An 8538-nucleotide genomic window follows, 5' to 3' on the forward strand; every position below is an offset into this window, starting at 1 on the left:
GCCTAATTCCTGTTACGACGCCAATAAAATGCTCCTAAACCCCTTTAAAGTATCGCCGGGGCTATTGGAGTCATTCCCTAGGTCATTACGAACAGTACTATTGAAGATTCAAAGAAAATTTGACCCGGACCCCAAACATCTAAAAAATTCGTGGGCTAACACATACGAAAAACTGGCAAAATTGCCTAATTCCTTCCGCGTTGCTAATAAAATGCTCCTCCTAAACCCCTCTAAAGCACTATCGGGGCTACTACAGTCTTTCCTTAGGTTGTTACAGATGCTACTATGGAAGAATACAAGAAAATTCAACCCGTACCCTCGGTACCTAAAAAACCTGTGGGCTAACACCCACGAAAACCTGGCAAAATTGCCTAATTCCTATTGTCTCGCTAATAATGTCACGACTTAACTCCGTAGGTCATGAGTGGTGCCCGATTTTGGCACCCATATGTACCCTTAGCCCCACTGAGTATGTTAGCAGAATAAACAAATGAGAAAATCAAAATAGATCGCTAGAGAGCGCACGAAAATAGATCTGGCACACGAAGGCCGTTAAGGTCGTCACTGAATACAAGCCCAAAACGCCTATACAAAACCCACAACACAAGTCTACATACCTCTACAGAATAATAGTATAATCATATGATGGGATAGGGCCCCATCGTACCCTTAACCAATACGTATAAATGTACAACAGAAAAGTTAGTACCAAAATAGGGCTCCGGACAAAGGAGCACTGCCAACCAACAGGGTGGATTTCCTAAGCGAGTGGATTAGCAAACCGCGCATCTATACTTGCAGGCATGTAATGCAGCCCCCCCAAAGAAAGGGGGGTCAGAACGGAAAATATACTGAATATGTAAAGCATGAACTGTAGTAAGTAAAGTCATTACCAGAATAGAATGTGCAAAAATGAGAAAAATATCCAAAATATCATAATGTTTATCATAAACACAGATAGTGCATGCAGAAAAACATATGCCATATCTGGCCCCATTATGGGACTCAGTGAAAAAAATGTGGTCTCCACCTCGTTATTGGCGCCATAGCACAACATACATCCAGAGTAGGGAATATCTCCATAACAAATCATATCATATCAGGTGTTCATATCATATCATATCATATCATATGTGTACATGGCACATCATAACTCCACAAATCTTATATACAGGTCGTACCTTCCCCCTCACGTTAGGGCATGAAGAACAATGCAGAGAGGTACGCATAATAACAAACCTGGCCCGGGCTCAGTGAAAGAAGCATTGAGGCATCTATGAGTGGAGTAGTGAGAACTATATGCAATTTAAATCATAATTGAGACTCGATGGAATAATCAAAATGAGCTATCATTCAAAATTAATACAAGAGTCATATCAAGTACCTTTTGAAAGTCTCTATGGATTATATCAAAATAGAACTTCTGGAATCATATACTCGTATCCAAGTGTAATAAAATATCTTTTGGAAATCAAGAAATTGGTCATCCTAGTGGCTCTAGGGATAGGAACTTCCTTGGAATCATATAAAAGTCATATATTTGTTTCATAAAGGCCATGCCAAAAGAAAGATTAGCTTTTCATACTTATGTCAAAACATGCCAAGAGAAGGAATAAGATTTACATACTTATGCCAAAAACATGCCAAAAGAAGGAAAAGTTAGGTTTACATACCTCTTACGGATTACTCTTAACACGTTCGCCTCGTCGTCTCTTGAACCTATTTAACATGAAAGTAATTATAAGTTTAGTGACCTTTGACTTTCCAGCTTGTAATTCTACCACTAATTACCCATAGGAACCAATTTCTTATTCACCTTTCTCGACTAGTCTCGACTAGTATATTAGTTAGTTAGTAGTTAACAGAATTCGGGAAGCATCTCCCCTATAACTTTCCCTATACATATTATAACCTTAGCATACATATTAACCACACTAACCAACATCCAATACACGACCATACCACTGCAACATTACCCAAAGCAAGTCCCAAACAGCCTACTCAAAACTACGATACCAAAAGAGGGTTTTTAATCTCTATTTCGTAAAACCTTTAACCATACATAAAGGGGGGTCGTGTGGCTGCAACCAGAAGCTCACACACCACTTTTTGAAAACTTTCCATCCCTTCAACACCCAATCAAACCACCTGCAAGCGCATCACAATAACCACAACACACTACTCGACTTCGATTTAACTATAACGACCTTAGTTTAGTTTGTTTCTAATGTCAAGCATACTTGTGAAATTTTTATACTTCCATCCACATATAAGACGTGTAATACACTCCATAACCACACCATAAACTCCAAATTTAAATAAAAGACCTTACCTTACCCTAAATTGGCCAAAACTTCCCAAAACCCGCCTCAGAAGTTCCTTTATTGCGGCTGAAACATTGTGGCTGTTTGCTATCCGTTTTGTGCTACTCCAAACCATAAATTTACATTATTAATACCTTCATATCATCATGGTATACCTATATAATTAATTCATGGAAAGAAATCTTGGCTTACCTTTTACTTTGGCCAAGTCGTCGCCCCTCTCTCTTAGCCTCCTAGGGTTTCCTTTTATTTTCCTTTAAGTTCAAGGTTGTTTTGTGAGAAATTCAGCCTTAAGACACATGTATATACATGTACTTAGGAGGTGACACATGGAATCCCCCTAGGGGTGACATGTGGCATACCCCTATGGTGCTACCTCATCCATGCATCCAATTCAAACCCGCCATGTGGCAGCGTGGGGCCTACCTCATGTAGGTGCATCACCTACTTGTTTCAAGTAGGTGATACATCTCCTTATTTCTCTTTTGTGTGTTCGTAATCTTGTCTCACTTTAAGAGCCTATGTATCCTTTTCTACTTAAGCTCGACATGCACTCAAGTAGCTTAGTTATGTAAGACGTCCAAGTTGGTGGAGTATGTGAGTAAGTCGAGTCCTACGACCCATTACTTGGCCTCCAACTCCTTCCGAATTTTTATAACCCTATTTTCAATCTTCCCTATTATTGGGGTATCTCATTCTCCAATCCTTATAGTTGTTTGATAGCGTTATAGATTGTCCGACTCATATGACGACTTCTAATAAACTTAAGAACCTCCCCAGAAACTTAAGAAGCTTAAGAAGCGTTCCAAGGTACCAAAGTACGGGGTGTAACAAATAAAAAGCTCCTAGACCTCTCTTAAGCACCGATGGGGATATTGAGGTCATTTTTAGGTCGTTACAGATTCTACTATGGAAGAATCTAAGAAAATTCGATCAGCACCTACGACACCTAAAAGTTTCATAGGCTAACACATACGAAAAACTAGCAAAATCACCGAATGCCTATTGCCTTGCTAATAAAATGCTCCTAAACCCCTCTTAAGAATGGATGGGGCTACTAGAGTCATTTCCCATGACGTTACGGATGCTACTATGGAAGAATTAAATAAAATTCAAAATCGGACACACGACACCTAAAAATTCTGTTGGCTGACACACATGAAAAACTGGCAACATCGCCTAATTCCTGTTGAGTCGCCAATAAAATGATCCTAAATCCCTCTAAAGCGTTGTCGGGGCTACTGGAGTCATTTCCTAGGTCATTACGAATGCTACTATGGAAGAATCCAAGAAAATTCGACCCGAATCCTTGGCACCTAAAAATCCTTGGGCTAACACACATGAAAAACTGGCAAAATTGCCTAATTTCTATTGCGTAACAAATAAAATGCTTTTAAACCCCTCTAAAGTGTCGCCGGGGCTATTAGAGTCGTTCCCCAGGACGTTACTAATGCTATTATGAAAAAATCCAAGAAAGTTTGACCTGGACCCCTAACACCTAAAAATTCGTGGGCTAACACACACGAAGAACTAGCAAAATTGCCTAATTCCTGTTGCATCGCTAATAAAATACTCCTAATCCCCTCTAAAGTATCGTCAAGGCTACTGGAGTCGTTCCCTAGGTCATTACGGACGCTTCTATGAAAGAATCTAAGAAAGTTTGACTCGGACCCCCTATACCTACAAATCCGTGTCTAACACACACAAAAAACTGGCAAAATCACCTAATTCTTGTCGCGTCACCAATAAAATGCTTCTAAACCCCTCTAAAGCACTGTCGGGGCTACTAGAGTCATTCCCGAGGATGTTACTGATGCTACTATGTGAGAATCTAAGAAAGTTCAACCTAGACCCTCGACACCTAAAAATCTGTGGGCTAACACACTTGAAAAATTAGCAAAATCGCCTAATTCCTGTTGCGTTGCCAATAAAATGTTTCTAAACCCCTCTAAAGCGCCACCGAGGCTACTGGAGTCGTTACCCATAACGTTAATGATGCTACTATGGAATAATACAAAAAAGTTCGAATCGGACCCCCGGCACCTAAAATATTAGAGGGTTAACACACTCGAAAAACTGGCAAAATTTTCTAATTTCTAATGTGTCACTAATAAAATGCTCCTAAACCTTTCTAAAGCAGCGCTGTGGCTATTGGAGTCGTTTCCTAGGTCATTACGGACGCTAGTATTGAATAATCCAAGAAAATTCGACCCAGACTCCCGGCATCTAAAAAATCCGTGGGCTAACACATACGAAAAACTGGCAAAAATGCCTAATTCCTTTTGCATTGCCAATAAAATACTACTAAACCCCTTTAAAGCACCGTCGAGGCTACTGAAGTCATTCCTTAGGTCGTTATGGATGATACCATGGAAAAATATAAGAAAATTCAACCCGAACCCCCGACATCTAAAAAAACTATGGGCTAACACCCACAAAAACCTGGTAAAATTGCCTAATTCCTATTGCCTCGTCAATAAAAAATCCTAGACCTATATTAAGTGTTGGAGGGGATACTAGAGTCATTCCCAAGCTCGTTATAGATACTGCTATGGAAGAATCAAAGAAAATTCAACCCGAACACCCGACACCTTAAAAATCAATGGGCTAACACCTACGAAAAGCTGGCAAAATCGCCTAATTCCTATTGCCACATTAATAAAAAGATCCTAGACTCCTCTTAAGTGCCAATGGAGCTACTGGTGTCGTACCTAGGTCGTTATGGACGCTACTACAGAAGAATCCAAGAAAATTCGATCAGGACTTTCGGCATCTAAAAATTTCATAGGCTAACACACACGAAAAACTAGAAAAATTGCCTAATGCCTGTTTCCTCGCTAATAAAATTCTTCTAATCCCCTCTTAGGTATGGCCGAGGCTACTAGAGTTATTTCACTGGTCGTTACAGATGCTACCTTCTAAAGCACTGTTAGGGCTACTTGAGTCGTTCCGTAGGTCATTACGAATGCTACAATAGAAAAATCCAAAAAAATTCAATCCGGACCACCGACATCTAAAAAATCTGTGGGCTAACACACACGAAAAACTGATAAAATTGCCTAATTCCTATTGCATTGCTAATAAAATGCTCCTAAACCCTTCAAAATCGCCACCGGGGCTACTGGATTCGTTTCCTAGGTTGTTACGGATGCTACTATGGAAGAATCCAAGAAATTCAACTCGGACCACTGGCACCTAAAAAATTCGTGGGCTAACACACACGAAAAACTGGCAAAATCGCCTAATTCCTATTGCATTGCTAATAAAATGCTCCTAAACCGCTCTAAAGCGCCTCTGGGGCTACTAGATTCGTTCTCCAGGTCATTACGGATGCTACTGTGGAATAATCCAAAAACATTCAGCCCGGACCCCCGGCACCCAAAAAATCTGTGGGATAACACACACGAAAAACTAGCAAAATCGCTTAATTCCTTTTACGTCGCCAATAAAATGTTCCTAAACCCTTCTAAAGCGCGGCCGGGGCTATTGTAGTCGTTTCCTAGGTCGTTACAAATGCTACTATAGAAGATTCCAAGAAAATTCAACCCGGAGCCCCGACACTTAAAAAATCTGTGGGCTAACACACACGAAAAACTGGCAAAATTGCCTAATTCCTATTGCGTCGCCAATAAAATGGTACTAAACCCCTCTAAAGCACCACCGGGGCTACTTAAGTCATTCCCTAGGTTATTACGAATGCTACTATGGAAGAATCCAAGAAAATTCAACATGTACCACGGCACCTAAAAAATCCGTAGGCTAACACTCATGAAAAACTGGCAAAATTGCTTAATTCCTATTGCATCTCCAATAAAATACTCCAAAACCCCTCTAAAGTGCCGCTGGGTCTACAGAAGTCATACTCTAGGTCGTTACGGACACTACAATGGAAGAATCTAAGAAAATTCGACCCGTACCCCCGACACCTTAAAAATCCGTGGGTTAACACACACGAAAAACAGGCAAAATCGCCTAATTCCTATTGCGTTGCCAATAAAATGCTCTTAAACCCTTCTAAAGCCCCGCCATGGCTACTGGAGTCGTTCCCTAGGTTGTTACGGATGCTACTTTGGAAGAATCCAAGAAAATTCAACCCAGACCCCCAACATCTAAAAAATCTGTGGGCTAACACACACGAAAAACTGGCAAAATTGCCTAATTCCTATTGCGTCGCTAATAAAATGCTCCTAAACGCTTCTAAAGCACCGCCGAGGAACCTAGAGTCGTTTCCTAGGTCGTTATGAACTCTACTATGGAAGAATCCAAGAAAATTTGACCCAAACCCCTAGCGTCTAAAAAATTCGTGGGTTCACACACAAGAAAAACTTGCAAAATCACCTAATTCCTATTGTGTCGCCAATAAAATGCTCCTAAACCCCTCTAAAGCACCGCCGGGGCTAATGAGGTTGTTTTCTAGGTCGTTACGGATGCTACAATGGAAGAATCCAAGAAAATTACACCCGGACCCCCGGCACTTAAAAAATCTATAGGTTAACACACACGAAAAATTGGCAGAATTGCCTAATTTCTATTGCGTCGCAATTAAAATGCTCCTAAACCCTTCTAGAGCACCGCCGGGGCTAGTAAAGTCATTCCCTAGGTCGTTACAGATGCTACTATGGAATAATCAAAGAAATTTTAACCCAGACCCCCAACACCTAAAAAATCCGTGGGCTAACACACATAAAAAACTGGCAAAATTGCCTAATTCCTATTTCATTGCCAATAAAATGCTCCTAGACCCCTCTAAAGCTCCTCCGGGGCTACTAGAGTCATTCCCCAGGTCATTACAGACGCTATTATGGAAGAATCCAAGAAAATTCGATCCGGACCCCGGGCACCTAAAAAATCTGTGGGCTAATACACACGAAAAATTGGCAAAATTGCCTAATTCCTTTTGCGTTGCCAATAAAAAGCTTCTAAACCTTTCTAAAGCGCCGCCGGGGCTACTGGAGTCGTTCCCTAGGTCGTTACAGATGCTACTATTGATGAATCCAAAAAAATTCAACCCGGATCCCCTTCATCGAAAAAATCTGTGGGCTAACACACACGAAAAACTGGCAAAATCGCCTAATTCTTATTCCTTCGCTAATAAAATACTCCTAAACCCTTCTAAAGAGTCGTCGGGGCTACTGGAGTCGTTTCCTAGGTTGTTACGGATGCTACTATGGAAGAATCCAAGAAATTTGATCCAGACCCTCGGCACCTAAAAAATCCGTGGTTAACACACACGAAAAACTGGCAAAATCGCCTAATTCCTATTGCATTGCTAATAAAATGCTCCTAAAACCTTCTAAAGCGCCGCCGGCGCTACTGGAGTCGTTTCTTAGGTTGTTAAGGACGCTACTATTGAAGAATCCAAGAAAATTCGACCCGGACCCCTGGTACCTAAAAAATCTGTGGGTTAACACACACGAAAAACTGGCAAAATCACCTAATTCCTATTTTATTGCCAATAAAATGCTCCTTAACCTCTCTAAAGCACCTCCGAGGCTAATAGATTCATTTTCTAGATCGTTACAGACGCTACTATGGAAGAATCCAAGAAAATTTGACCTGAACCCCCGGTACCTAAAAGATCCGTGGGTGTACAGATGAAAAACTGGCAAAATCACCTAATTCCTATTGCGTTACTAATAAAATTCTCCTAAACTCTTCTAAAGCGCCATCGAGGCTACTAGAGTCGTTTCCTAGGTCATTACGGACGCTACTATGGAAGAATCGAAGAAATATTCGACCCAGACTCCCGACACATAAAAAATAAGTCGGTTAACACGCACGGAAAACTGGCAAAATCGCCTAATTTCTACTGCGTCGCCAATAAAATGCTCCTAAGCCCCTCTAAAGCGCTGCCAGGTCTATTGGAGTCGTTTCCTAGGTCGTTACGAATGCTACTATGGAAGAATCCAATTAAATTCAACCCGAACCTCCGGTACCTAAAAAATCTGTGGGCTAACACACACGAAAAACTGGCAAAATCGCCTAATTCCTATTGCGTCGCCAATAAAATGCTCCTAAACCCTTCTAAAGCACCACTGGGGCTACTGAGGTCGTTCCCTAGATCGTTACGGATGCTACTATGGAATAATCCAAGAAAGTTCGACCCGGACCCACGGCACCTAAAAAACCTGTGGGATAACACACACGAAAAACTGGATAAATCGCTTAATTCCTATTGTATAGCTAATAAAATGCTCCTAAACCCTTCTAAAGC

Source organism: Solanum dulcamara, chromosome 4 (assembly GCF_947179165.1).
Source record: "Solanum dulcamara chromosome 4, daSolDulc1.2, whole genome shotgun sequence".
NCBI classification, from domain to species: domain Eukaryota; kingdom Viridiplantae; phylum Streptophyta; class Magnoliopsida; order Solanales; family Solanaceae; genus Solanum; species Solanum dulcamara.